Source organism: Cricetulus griseus, assembly GCF_003668045.3.
Source record: "Cricetulus griseus strain 17A/GY chromosome 1 unlocalized genomic scaffold, alternate assembly CriGri-PICRH-1.0 chr1_0, whole genome shotgun sequence".
NCBI lineage: Eukaryota > Metazoa > Chordata > Mammalia > Rodentia > Cricetidae > Cricetulus > Cricetulus griseus.
Genome location: NW_023276806.1, coordinates 168,929,802 through 168,944,324, shown reverse-complemented (window position 1 = coordinate 168,944,324; position 14,523 = coordinate 168,929,802).

Here is a 14,523-nt window from a genome sequence, read left to right as displayed (position 1 = left end):
ATTCAGTACCCATATGCAGTGCATATCCAATCACAACTGTTTGGTTTTCTTGATGAGTTTCACTCTGTATAACATATAGACACCTTCTATAGTACTTATGACTAATTTTTGACTTTAAAATTTTAAAAGTATGCTTTAAAAATTATTCTTGCTCCTTCCCCTTCTGCCAACCTGATCCATAAGGAGCCCCATTCACCCCAATCTCTCTGGGCCTGTGCCTGCTTGGGGTAGACACGCCCAGGCAGGGAGGAGTTCCCTGAATCTGGAAACACCCCACTCTTCCTTCCTGTTCCGCTGACCTATCCCCTACAGAGGCCTAACTCCTTCAGAGCAAGGAGACTACTAGGAGAGGCAAGACTATCCAGAGCTTCAGCCATTGAATCCCTGATCCACACAAACCTCTGGGTCACAAGAGGAAATAGAGAGACCCCACCTGCACCAACTGGAAGAAGATATGGGAAGAATACAGAATGAGAACCCACTCAACAACAGAAAGACCAATATGACACCACCAGAATCTAGGGACTCCACACCAGCAAGATCTGAAAATCCCAACACAGAGCATGAAGAAGAGATGGACCTAAAAAATTATCTTGGCAAAATGATAGAGACCTTTAAAAAGGAAACAAGAAAATCCCTTAAAGAAATAGAAGAAAAAGCAAACAAAAAATTACATGAAATGGAGAAAAGACAAACCAAAATATTCAAGAAATAAATAAATCTCTTAAAGAATCTAAAGAAACCCAAGAAAAAACAACCAAAAAAGTGAAGGAAGCTCTTGAAACAGTTCAAAGCATGAAAGCTGAAATAGACACAATAAAGAAAACACAGAATGAGGTGATGCTGGAAATGGAAAGGTTGGATAAATCATCAGGAACTAAAGATGTGAGTATAACTAGTAGAATTCAAGAGATGGAAGAGAGAATCTCAGTTATTGAAGACTCGCTAGAGAATATACATTGAAAACCTCAAGTCCAGCAAATCCCTAACACAAAATATCCAGGAAATATGGGAAACCATGAAAAGACCAAACCTAAGAATAATAGGTATAGAAGAAGGTGAAGAAACACTGTTCAAAGGTACAGTAAACATATTCAACAAAATCATAGAAGAAAACTTCCCCAACCTACAGAAGGATATGCCTATGAAAGTACATGAAGCTTACAGAACACCAAACATACTGTACCACAAAAAGAAGTCCCCCCAACACATAATAATCAAAACACCAAATCTACAGAATAAAGAGAAAATATTAAGAGCAGCAAAGGAAAAAGACCAAGTAACATATAAAGGCAAACCAATCAGAATCATACCTGCCTTCTCAATGGAAACTCTGAAAGCCAGAAGGTCTTGGATAGATACACCAAAAGCACTAAGGGAGCATGGATGTCAACCCAGACTACTGTACCCAGCAAAACTTTCAATCATTATAGATGGAGAAAACAACATATTCCATGACAAAATCAGATTTAAACAATTCATATCCACAAATCCAGCACTACAGAAGGTTCTGGAAGGAAACTCCAACCCAACAAATATAACTACACTCACAAAAACACAGGCAATAGATAATCTAATTTTACCAAACACAAAAAGAAACAGGAAGGCGAAATGCACACACAATGACACCACCACCAACAAATCCAAAACAAACAAGAACCAACAAACAATGGACATTAATATCCCTAAATGCCAATGGTCTTAACTTACCCATAAAAAGATATAGGCTAACAGAATGGATACAAAGACAGAATCCATACTTCTACTGTTTACAAGAAATACACCTCAACTTCAAAGACAGGAGTTACTTCAGAGTAATAGGATGGGAAAAGATTTTCCAATCATATGGGCTCAAGAAACAAGATGCTGTAGCAATCCTACTATCTAACAAATTAAACTTCAAACTAAAATCAATCAAAAGAGATGAATAAGGGCATTTCATACCCATCACAGGAAAAGTCCATCCAGATGAAGTCTCAATCCTGAACATCTATGCCCCAAATACGAAGGCACCAACATTTGTAAAAGAAACATTACTAAAGCTCAAACCACACATAAAATGACACACACTTATAGTAGGAGACTTCAACACCCCCTTACACATGAGACAGGACCACCAGACAGAAACTTAACAAAGAAACAAAGGATCAGACAGAAGTTATGACCCAACTCTGTTTAACAGATATCTATAGAACATTCCATCCAAACACAAAAAAATATATCTTCTTCTCAGTGCCATATGGAACCTTCTCTAAAATTGTCCACATAGTTGGCAGCAAAGCAAACCTCCACAATTACAAAAGAACTGATATAACCCCCTGTATCTTATCAGATCACCATGCATTAAAGCTAATATTCAACAGCAATATGAATTGCAGAAAACCTACATATTTGTGGAAAATGAGTAACATCCAATTGCACCATTCCTGGGTTGATGAAGAAATAAAACAAAGAAATTAAAGACTTCCTAGAATTTAATGAGAATGGAGACACAACATACCCAAACTTATGGGACACTCTGAAAGCAGTGATAAGAGGAAAGTTCAGGGCACTAAGTGCCAACATGAAGAAACTGGAGAAAAGTCACATTAGAGAATTGACAGAACAACTGAAAGCTTTAGAGCAAAAAGAAGCAAACTCACCAAGGAAGAGTAGATACCAGGAAATAATCAACCTGAGGGCTGAAATCAATAAAGTAGAAACTAGGAACACAGTACAAATAATCAATGAAACAAAAAGTTGGTTCTTTGAGAAGATCAACAAGATAGACAAACCTCTAGCCAAACTAACCAAAAGGCCAAGAGAGAGAATGCTAATTAACAAAATTAGAAACAAAAAGGGGGATATAACAATGGACACCGAGGAAATCCAGAGAATCTTCAGGTCATACTTTGAAAACCTGTACTCCACAAAATTCAAAAATCTAAAGGAAATGGACAGTTTTCTAGATAGATATCTTACCAAAATTAAACCAAGAACAGATAAACAGTTTAAATCGACCTATAACCCCTTATGAAATAGAAGTAGTCATCAAAAGCCTCCCAACCAAAAAAGCCCAGGGCCAGATGGCTTCACTGCTGAATTCTACAAGAAATTCAAACAAGAGCTAATTCCAGTACTCCTAAAAATATTCTGCACAATAGAAGCAGATGGGATATTGCCAAACTCTTTCAACAAGGCTACAATCACTTTTATACCCAAGCCACACTAAGATATGACTAAGAAAGAGAATTACAGACCAATAAACCTCATGAACATCTATGCTAAAATACTCAATAAAATGTTGGCGAATTGAATCCAAAAGCATATCAGAAAAATCATCCACCATGATCAAGTAGGCATAAACCCAGGGATGCAAGGCTGGTTCAACATATGAAAATCCATCAATGTAATCCACCATATAAACAAACTGAAAAAGAAAAACCAGATGATTATCTCACTAGATGCTGAAAAAGCCTTTGACAAAGTCCAACATCCCTTCATGATAAAGATTTTGGAGAGAACAGTAATAACAGGAACATATCTAAACATGATAAACGCAATATACACCAAACCAATAGCCAACATCAAACTAAATGGAAAGAAACTCAAAGTGTTTCCTCTAAAATCAGGAACAAGACAAGGCTGTCCACTCTCTCCATAGCTCTTCAATATTGTACTTGAAGTTCTACTTAGAGCAATAAGACAAGAAAAGTGAATCAAAGGGATACAAATCAGAAAGGAAGAAATCAAACTTTCACTATTTGCAGATGACTTGATAGTCTACATTAGTGACCTGAAAAACTCTACCAGGGAACTCCTACAGCTGATAAACACCTTCAGCAATATAGAAGGATACAAAATTAACTCAAAAAATCAGTAGGCCTACTATATACAGATGATAAATCCAATGAGAAAGAAATCGGGAAACATCACCTTTCAAAATATCCACAAGCAACATAAAATATCTTGGGGTAACACTAACCAAAAAAGTGAAAGGCCTGTACCATAAGAACTTTGAGACTTTAAAGAAAGAAATTAAAGAAGATACCAGAAAATGGAAAGATCTCCCATGCTCTTGGATAGGTAGAATCCACGTAGTAAAAATGGAAATCCTGCCAAAAGCAATCTACAGATTCAATGCAACGACCATCAAAATCCCAGCACAGTTTTTCACAGACATTGAAAGAACAACACTCAGCTTTATATGGAAAAACAAAAAACCCAGGATAGCCCAAACAGCTCTTTACAATAAAGGATCTTCTGGAGGCATCACCATCCCTGACTTCAAGCTCTACTATAGAGCCCTAGTTCTGAAAACAGCTTGGTATTGGCACAAAAATAGACAGATAGACCAATGGAATTGAATTGAAAACCCTGATAATAACCCACACACCTATGAACACCTTATTTTCGACAAAGGCGATAAATCTATGCAATGGAAAAAAGATAGCATCTTCAACAAATGGTGCTGGCACAATTGGCCTCAGACATGCAGAAGATTGCAGATAGATCCATACCTGTTACCATGCACACAACTTAAGTGCAAATGGATCAAAGATCTCACCATGAATCCAGCCACACTGAATCTTCTAGAAGAGAAAGTGGGAAATACCCTTGAACAAATTGGCTCAGGAGACCGTTTCCTGAACATTACGCCAGTAGCACAGACATTGAGATCTGCAATTAATAAATGGGACCTCCTGAAACTGAGATGCTTCTTCAAGGCAAAGGACACAGTCAGTAAGACATAACAGCTGCTCACAGAATGGGAAAAGATCTTCACCAACCCCACATCTAACAGAGTGATTTCCAAAATATATAAGTAGCTCAAGAAGTTAGCCATCAAAACACGAAACAATGAAATTAAAAAGTGGGTTGCAGAACTAAATAGAGAATTCTCAATAAAGGAATCTGAAATGGCAGAAAGACACTTAAGAAAGTGCTTAAAATCCTTGGCCATCAGAGAAATGCAACTCAAAACAACTCTGAGATACCACCTCACACCTGTGAGAATGGCTAAAATCAAAAATACCAATGACAATCTATGCTGGAGAGGATGTGGATAAAAAGGAACACTCCTCCATTGCTGGTGGGAGTGGGAACTTGTAAGACCACTCTGGAAATCAGTATGGCAGATGCTCAGAAAAATGGGAATCAGTCTACCTCAAGATCCAGCCATTCCTCTCTTGGGTATATACCCAAATAGTGGATGTTCATACAACAAGGACGTATGTTCAGTCATGTTCATAGCACCATTGTTTGTAATAGCCAGAACCTAGAAGCAAACTAGATGCCCCTCAAATGAAGAATGGATAGAGAAAATGTGGGGTATTTATACAATGGAGTACTACTCAGCAGAAAAAAAGCAATGGAATCTTGAAATTCACAGGAAAATGGATGGAACTAGTAGAAACCATCCTGAGTGAGGTAACCCAGTCACAAAATGACAAACATGGTATGTACTCACTCATATATGAATTTTAGACGTAGAGAAAAGGATTACCAGCCTATAATCCTCTTCACCAAAGAAACACTGGGAAGCTTGAAGGACTCTAAAGGATAAATGGAACCCAGGAATGGGAAGTGGCATGAACTTCTGAGCTAATTGGGAGCATGAGGGTAGGGGAGAGGGAGCTGCCATAATCAGAGCAGGAGAAAAGGAGTAGAGGAGAGGAAATGGAGGAGCAGAAATATTGAGTAGGGGGAAGAATAGAGGAGAGAGAGCAGGATGAGAGATACCATATTAGAGGAGCCACTATAGGTCTGATAAGAGATCTGGAACTAGGGAGATCTCCAGAGACCTAAAAGGATGACACGATCTGACAATCCAGGCAATGGTGGAGAAGATAACCTAAAAGACCTTCCCCTAAAATGAGATTGATGACTACTCTTTATGCCATCCTAGAGCCCTCATCCAGTGGCTGATGGAAGCAGTGACAGATATCCACAGATATACACTGAGCTGAAATCTGAAATTTAGTTGAAGAGAGGGAGGAATGAAAATCGAAGTGGTCAGTACCAGGTTGGAGAAACCCACAGGAACAGTTGGCCTGAACAAGGGAGAGAACATGGATCCCAGATGCTGTCTGGGAGGCCAGTACAAGACTGATCCAGACACCTGAACATGGATGTCAATAAGGAGGCCTCTGCACTCCAGGGAGCCTCTGGTAGTGGATTAGTATTTTCCCTGGTGTAAGAAGGGACTTTGAGAGCCCATCCCACATGAAGGGATACACTCTGGCCCTGGACACATGGGGAAGAGCCCAGGCCCAGCACAGGAAGATTTGGAGGACTTTGCAGAGCCCCCATTGAGGGCCCTACCCTGCCTGGGGAGTGGAGGGTGGATGGGGTGAGGGGTATGCTGGGGGTGGGGGAGGAGAGATGGGGGTGAGTGGAGGGAGAGGGAGAAGGGACTTACATGTGAAACAAGCTTGTTCTCTAACTTGAATTAATAAAAAAATGAAAAAAACTATAATGTCTCCCTCTATTATAGTATCTCTTATCTTGCTCTCTTCTGCTCTTCTCCCAACTCAACCTCCCTGCCCCTCCTGTCCTCACCCCTTCTCTTCACCCCTTCTCTTCACCCCTTCTCATTCTCCTAGTTCCCCCTGCCCTCCCCCCATGCTCCCAATTTGCTCAGGAGATCTTGTCCCTTTCGATTTCTCCTGGGGACCATGTATGCCTCTCTTAGGGTCCTCCTTGTTTACTAGCTTCTCTATCAGTGTGGATTGTAGGCTGGTAATTATTTACTCTATGTCTAAAATCTACATATGAGTGAGTATATATCATGTTTTTCTTTTTGTGACTGGGTTACCTCTCTCAGAATGTTTTCTTCTGGCTCTATCCATTTGCCTGCGAATTCCAAGATTCCATTCTTTTTTTTCCCCACTGAGTAGTATTCCATTGTGTAAATATACCATATTTTCTCTATCCATTTTTCAGTTGAGGGGCACCTAGGTTGCTTCCAGGTTCTGGCTATTACAAATAATGCTGCTATGAACACGTTGAACAGATATCCATGTTATATCAATGTGCTTGTTTTGGGTATATGCCTAAGAGTGGGATTGCTAGATCTTGTGGTAGACTGATTCCCATTTTCCTGAGGGATCACCATACTGATTTTCAAATGGCTGTATGAGTTGGCACTCCCACCATCAGGGGAGGAGTGTTCCACTTTCTATCTCCACATCTTCTCCAGCATAAACTGTCATTGGTGTTTTTGATTTTAGCCATTCTGGCAGGTGTAAGATGTTATCTCAGAGTTGTTTTGGTTTGTATTTCCCTGATGGCTAAAGATGTCGACCACTTTCTGGTGTGTCTTTCAGGCATTTTAGATTCTTCTATTGAGAATTGCCTATTTCGTTCTGTACCCATTTTTAATTGGATTATTTGGTGTTTTGGTGACTAGCTTCTTGAGTTTTTTGTATATTTTGCAAATCATCCCTCTGCTGTGGGACTGGTGAATATATTTCCCCAATCTGTGGGCTGCCGTTTTGTCTTGTTGACTGTGTCCTTTGCCTTACAGAAGCTTCTCAGTTTCAGGAAGTCCCATTTATTAATTGTTGATCTTAATGTCTGTGCTACAGGTGTAATATTCGGGAGCAGTCTCCCATAACAATTTGTTCAAGGATACTTCCCACTTTCTCTTCTAAGAGGTTCATTGTAGCTGGATTTATGTTGAGGTCTTTGATCCATTTGGACTTCAGTTGTGTGCATGGTGGTAGATATGGATCTATCTACAGTCTTCTACATGCCAGCATCCAGTTATTCCAGCACCATTTGTTGAAGATGCTTTCTTTATTCCATTTTACAGATTTAGCTTTTTTGTTAATAATCAGGTGTTCATGGATCCAACAATGTTTGGTAGTTTATGAATTCTGTAAGAGATTAATAATTTCTGTCATTGAAAATCTTGTTGAAGCAAAATTTCAAAAGAATGCCATCACAAATACTGTTATTGATTTGTAAAATTACTGGTTGTATAAAAAGAAAAATACATGTTTTAGGACACTCTCTTTACTTTGCCTCAAATGAATCTCTTCTACCCACGTATTTCAGTGATAGTAGCGAGAGCATTGAATGTCCACAGGCATGTTGATGCTCAGGTACTACAAGCAGTAAAATAGCTGTGCTAGAAAATAAGGGAGACATCCCTTCACTCACTGCAGACTGATGACTCAATTGTCATCCAGGAACTGCTTACACATGATATCTTAATATTGCATTTAATATTAAATAAATAGTATTTAATGTCCATAAATATTTATTTTTTAAAATTAGGTTTTATTTTATGTTCACAATATATTGTAAGCATGTCAATATAAAATAGTGAAAAGTGAAGGATAATGTCACCCAGTAGTCCCTTGGAAACCATGCTGTGTGTGCTGACAAGGTTCTTAGGATTCCATATGAACTTGACTAAAACACACAAAGAAGTATGTTTTCTTGACAGGCTCTCTGGGTACTTTATGGATCTTGACATTTTTAGTTGGGAAAAAACACATTTTCTTCAGGTAAAATACTTGGATATATTCAGAAGTTTAAAAAAAATATTATTAGTGGCAAATAATTCATGTGAAAGTAAGATTAACACCTGCTTACTTGATTCTTAAACTCTATAAAGTCTGAAGTGTTTATGCCCTAAAGAATTGTTGAAAACAAGAGAATGTATACATGAAAAAATATGTGACATAAAGTTTATAGTACATAACTTTTTTGAGTTGAAGTTCAAAGAACATGGAGACTGCTTCATTAACTATGACTTTGAAACTTCTATTTGAAATGGGGAATTTACATATATCTTTATTTATTTATATAATAGAATAAAGATTCTAAAAATCTTACTTTGTTCCTAATTAACTCTTGACACTCAAAACATAAAGCAAATAGCCATAAAGGATAAAAAGAATAGAAGATATAAATTCTCGGGGGAAAGCTACAGCAGAACTCTGGCACATGGTGAATAGAACGTTGTCTTTCTGATGACTTTGTACTTCCATTTGAATGAGATGAGATGTCTGGATGTATGTTCGTCAATGTGTGAGTTTCTTTTGGAAAGCAGTTTGCAGCCAAAAAGAAATAAACAGACAGAAATCACTTGATTATGAAAATCTTTGTTCCTAAAAGGAAAAATAATAAAACACCACAAGCAAACAGACTTTTCCTGAAATATAAGGATATATATGCATACACACACACACACACACACACACACACACACACACACACACACACACACACACACACACACACAGTGTAATATCTGCATTGACTGGAGTGGGAGCAAAACTAAGCTAAAGATATAGTACTCAAGTAGCAGTGGAAGCCTGGAGCCAAGGGTGACTTAGGCACAGAAACACAGCTGTTTCTGTTTCCTTACAGTCCTTTCTCATGGTCCTCACCAGCAAAGAGCAGACATTGAGAAATCCAAGAGACAGACAATAAATCAAAGTGTTACCATGAAAATCTGACTTTAAAAGGTATAATGTAGAAAAATTAAGTTTAAATTATTCCATTAATAACCAAAGAAACTCATCTTTAATGTTAAATTCTTGTTATTATCTTATTAGTGAAATTAATGGTAAAATCAGAATATCCTTGTAAAAGATAAGTGAAAATTTTGTAAAATACCATAATTAAATGTCTATACTTGGCAATACAAGCATGAAACTTGAAAATAGTTACATTTTACTGAAATTATTTCAGATTTTTAAAAATTTAATAGAAATTTAAAAATCACAATGAAGGAAGTTTAGAAAAATATTCAGATGAAAACATCCCAAGGTTTGCCTGACTACATGAGAAAACACAACCATACTTTCTAGTTTTTAAAAAAAAGCCTGATTCCTATAGAAAAAATATATAAAAAAATCTCTCTCTCCTACCCATAGTCTAATATATATATATATATATATATATATATATATATATATAACAAATAAATATGTGCTTTGGTTAATCATTTTATTTTTTTCTGTGAGAACTTTATATAACATACGTTAAGCATATTTCCCCTCCCTCAATTCCTTGCAGATCCTCTTCACAAGCCTTACCCAACAGAATTTTAAAATCTTTTAAATAAAATAGATATATAAACATAATCAGGGCCAACATTTAGGGCTGAAAGCTACAATATATTTATAAAGCAAATTCTTCACTAATTGATATTTAGTCATGCCTACATCACCTTATTGGCTACACTGAGCATGAAGTAAAGGCTCTATAGACAAAAAATAACAGCATTTCTTGATTTCCAACATTTTTTTTCTATTTTTGAGGTAGTATCCTGCTATGCAGCCCAGACTGGCTTCAACTGAATATCGTTTGACTCAACCTCTTGACCACTTGTATTCCTGTTGTGTTCCAGTGTGCGTGTGTTTTATGGTGTCACTGCTTTTAATGTACTCATGTACATCAATAGCATATGGTCCCTATATTAGATATACTGTGGCCATCATATTCTTTGCTGTGCAGTTTGAGAATCTGAATATTTAACAACATTCCTTTCCATGAAACTTCAGAACATCTACATAGATCTTCGGCAAGATGATCTGTCTTATTTTCGGTTTTATTGCTATGAAGCGACACCATGACCAAGGCAACTCTTATAAACATTTAATTGGAGCCGTGTTGCAGGATATTCTCTCACATTGTGAACCCTGAGTTTGCATTTGCATTAATTAAATTAATCAACTTTGGGTCATGTGGTTGAACCGGCAACTACTTGACAGAAAGAATCAGAGAGTCAGAGGGAGTCAAGAAAGGCTCTAGGGAGGGAATTTGGGTATGGTGGTCTTTTGGCTTGGTGGAGAAAACGTATGCTCTCTTTCTTAAATGCTAGCAAAGAAGGAAGATCAATTAGTTGCTCCTCAACCTCTCCAAGATGGCAGGTTTTCACCCCAGCCTCTGCCTCCCAAGTTTTTTGGTGAATAGAATGATGGATATTTAGTTGAAAATTTCATTTAGTTGAAAATTTCATCTGGGGCAGGAGGAGTTTCTGAGGAAAACGAAAGTCCTGCTGGGCCACTGACTCAGAGGCAGGCCAGAACCTGGGGATTTACAATTAGTGCCTGAAACAATGGTAGATTCAGGTGGAGCCGCTGTGCCAGCAGAAAACAACAGGTGGAATTTACAGTTCAGAGTTTTAGCTCATTATCAACAGGCAGGAAGCTTGGCTTCACACAGGCAAGAGTTGTACATCTGGATCCATAGGCAGCAAGAAGAGACAATGAGCCACTTGTTCTTAAGCTTCTGAAGCCTCAAAGCCCACTCCCCAGTGACAGGAATATATATACTTTATCCAATAAGGCTACCACCTCCTAATAATGCAACTCCCTAAGATCCTATAGGGGTCATGTTAATTCAAACCACCACATGTACAATAGTTACCAGGAAAATAGGCTGGGATAAGGTACAATAAATAAATTGCTGTATTGTATTTTGTGTAAACAATTATGTTGGCTCTTTTATCTCAATCATTGTATCCCAGTTGTAGCTGTTATTTGATATATTAGAAAACAGAATCTGAGAGAATTATCTGGACTAAAATTCACAAGTCCTCCTCCAGGATACTGGGAACTGTCACCAACTTGAGACCACACCAGCAAATTCAAACTAAAAGATATCATTTTGAAAGAGTAAGAAAATTAGAAAGTAGGATTAGGGCACTGAAATCAAAAGTACACCCTCTGGATTCACTTATGGGCATGAGATTTGTTTGCAACCTTAAACAACATGGAGATAAGTCTTCCATGACTTACTGGCTTCAGATTAGCAGTTGATAACTAAATATCAAATCCTGAAAGTAAATTAACTGCAATGGTACAGTTTGGTAATATATGTAAAACATTTGTTTCATAGTAAGCTTTATAGTTTTATGATAATATTGAAATAAACTTGGTGAGAATATAATGATAATTTTATCTACTCTAGAGTCTTTCGTTTACACTGGTGTGCATAGTTTCTAGCAAGAAGACACTGCCTTGCTAGCAATTACTTTTAATCTTAGTCCTTCAAACAGTTTTTTTTTTCAAATAAAGAGGAATTCCCTGTAGTTTTCTTATTCTGTATTACATATCTCCACATTTTCCTGAATGGTAGTTAATTTTGCCCATCAATGGTAGTTAAGTTTGACTGACCAATAGTTTTTTCTTCATATTTCTGTGATAAAAGTTAGTGAAGCTTTGGGGTACAAGTAAAACAAATTGTTCTGCCCTCCACAGTGGAGTTTGGTCTCATCTAACCAGTCGAGGGCATGAATACATTGGAATACAGTCTCTATATATCCCCCAAAGGAGGAGATCTGCAGAACACACTTCTTCAGACTCACCTACAGCACCTGTGCTGCTGAGTTATGTAACTTTTTATCTTCAACGAACACCTGCAATGAACACCTGGCGATCTGAATCCCATGGTGAACTATGTGCTCATTCCTTGCTACATTTGCCCTCCAGAATTCTACAGCATGCTGTGTACACACTTCTTGAAACATCTGCCCACCTGAATTACGCAGCTTGCTGTCTTCACACTTCAGCAGCAACATCTGTCCTCTTGAATACCTCAGCATGATATGTGCACACTCCCTTCAACATCTGCCCTCCTGAAGCCCAGACAAAAAATGGTTTTGGACATTACCTTTAGGGTTATGTCTTTTGTCTTGCATCTGCTTATATTCTAAACCCAAAGGGTCTGGATTTCTAGGCTCTATAACTGTGGGAAGCATATTCTCCACATAAATAAATGCAAGTTTCTATGTCTTACACACCATAACAGTTGACTTTATAATTTTATTTCTTGATTTATTTTTTAATATTATTTTCAGGGATCTACAGCCCAAGAGAAGTTTTTGCTGTGCAAACCGCTCAGGTCAGTTGGTTACTGTGTAATCCAGGATAGCCCAGAACTTGTGGTAATCCTCCTTTTCCAGATCCTCAAGAGCTGCGATTATGTTTTTTTTTTTTAATTTCTATTACTCATTTCTTATTTCAACTTTTTGAAAACATTCAGCTCTGCTCTTTGATAATTTAGAAGTCTTTTCAGAATAAGAGTAACCAAGGAGAAAAGTTTAATTACTTACTTCTGCCAGCTTGATTGGATGTATATGTCACTGTATTCACAAAACTCAGAAACATACAACAATGACCATTTTGTTGATATTTCTGCAAGAAGATAATTTATTTTTTAAGGTAAACAGTTTTTTTCTTTTTATTAGAAAGAAAATTATTTTACATGTCAATCCGAGGTCCCTCTCCCTCCCCACCTCCCCTGCCCCCCCAACTGACACCCTACCTATCCCATACACTTCCTGCTCTCCAGGGGGTGAAGATTTCCGTAGGGGGTCTTCAAAGTCTGTCATAATCTTTGGGATAGGGCCTTGGCCAACCCCCTTGTGTCTAGGCTCAGGGAGTATCCCATATGGGATGGGCTCTCAAAGTCCATTCCTATGCTAGGCATAAGTACTGATCCACTACAAGGGGACCCATAGCTTTCCAAAGTTACCTCACTGACACCCACATTCAGGAGGTCTGGATCAGTCCCATACTGATTTCCTGGCTATCAATCTGGGGACCAAGAGCTCTTCCTTGTTCATATCAGCTGTTTCTTTCAGTTTCACCAGCCTGGTATAGACCCCTTTGCTCATCAGTCCTCCTTGTCTGCAACTGAATTCCCGTTCAGTTCAAGGTTAAGCTGCGGGTGTCTGCTTCTACTTCCACCAGCTGCTGGATAAAGGCTATACAATGGCATATGAATTAGTCATCAGTCTCATTATCAGGAGCAGGCATTTAAGGTAGCCTCTCCTCTGTTGCTTAGATTGTCAGTTGGTATCATCTTTGTAACTTCCAGACATTTCCCTAGTGCCTGATTTCTCTTTAAACCTGTAATGTCTCCCTATATTATATTATCTCTTATCTTGCTCTCTTCTAATCTTCCCCCAACTCAATCTCCCTGCCCCATCATGTCTTCCTCACCCCTTTTCTTCTCCCCTTCTCATTTTCCTAGTTCCCTTTCCCCTCCCTCCATGCTCCCAATTTGCTCAGGAGATCTTATCCCTTTACAGGGGACCGTGTATGTCTCTCTTAGTGTCCTCCTTGTACCAGCCTCTCTGGCAGCATGGACTGCAGGGTGGCAATCCTTTACTCTATGTCTAAAATCCACATATGAGTGAGTACATACCATGCCTGTCTTTTTATGACTGTGTTACCTTGCTCAGAATGGTTTCTTCTAGTTATATCCATTTGCCTGCGAATTTCAAGATTGTCCCTCAACTGAAGAATGGATAGAGAAAATGTGGTACATTTAGGCAATGGAGTACTACTCAGCAGAAAAAGAAAAAGGAATGGAATCTTGAAATTCGCAAGCAAGTTTTAAAGCAAAAAATTTCTGAGTGCTAAAAACTTCTGTGGCAAATGGAGCTAGCAGATCATTGCTCTCATAAAGTGTCTTTTTTTTTTCATCTGTGCAGAACATTGCTGGGGATTTTGTCCACAACTGGAGATTTGTTCATGGACAACATTATCCACATTTAGATAGGAGACATCCCTT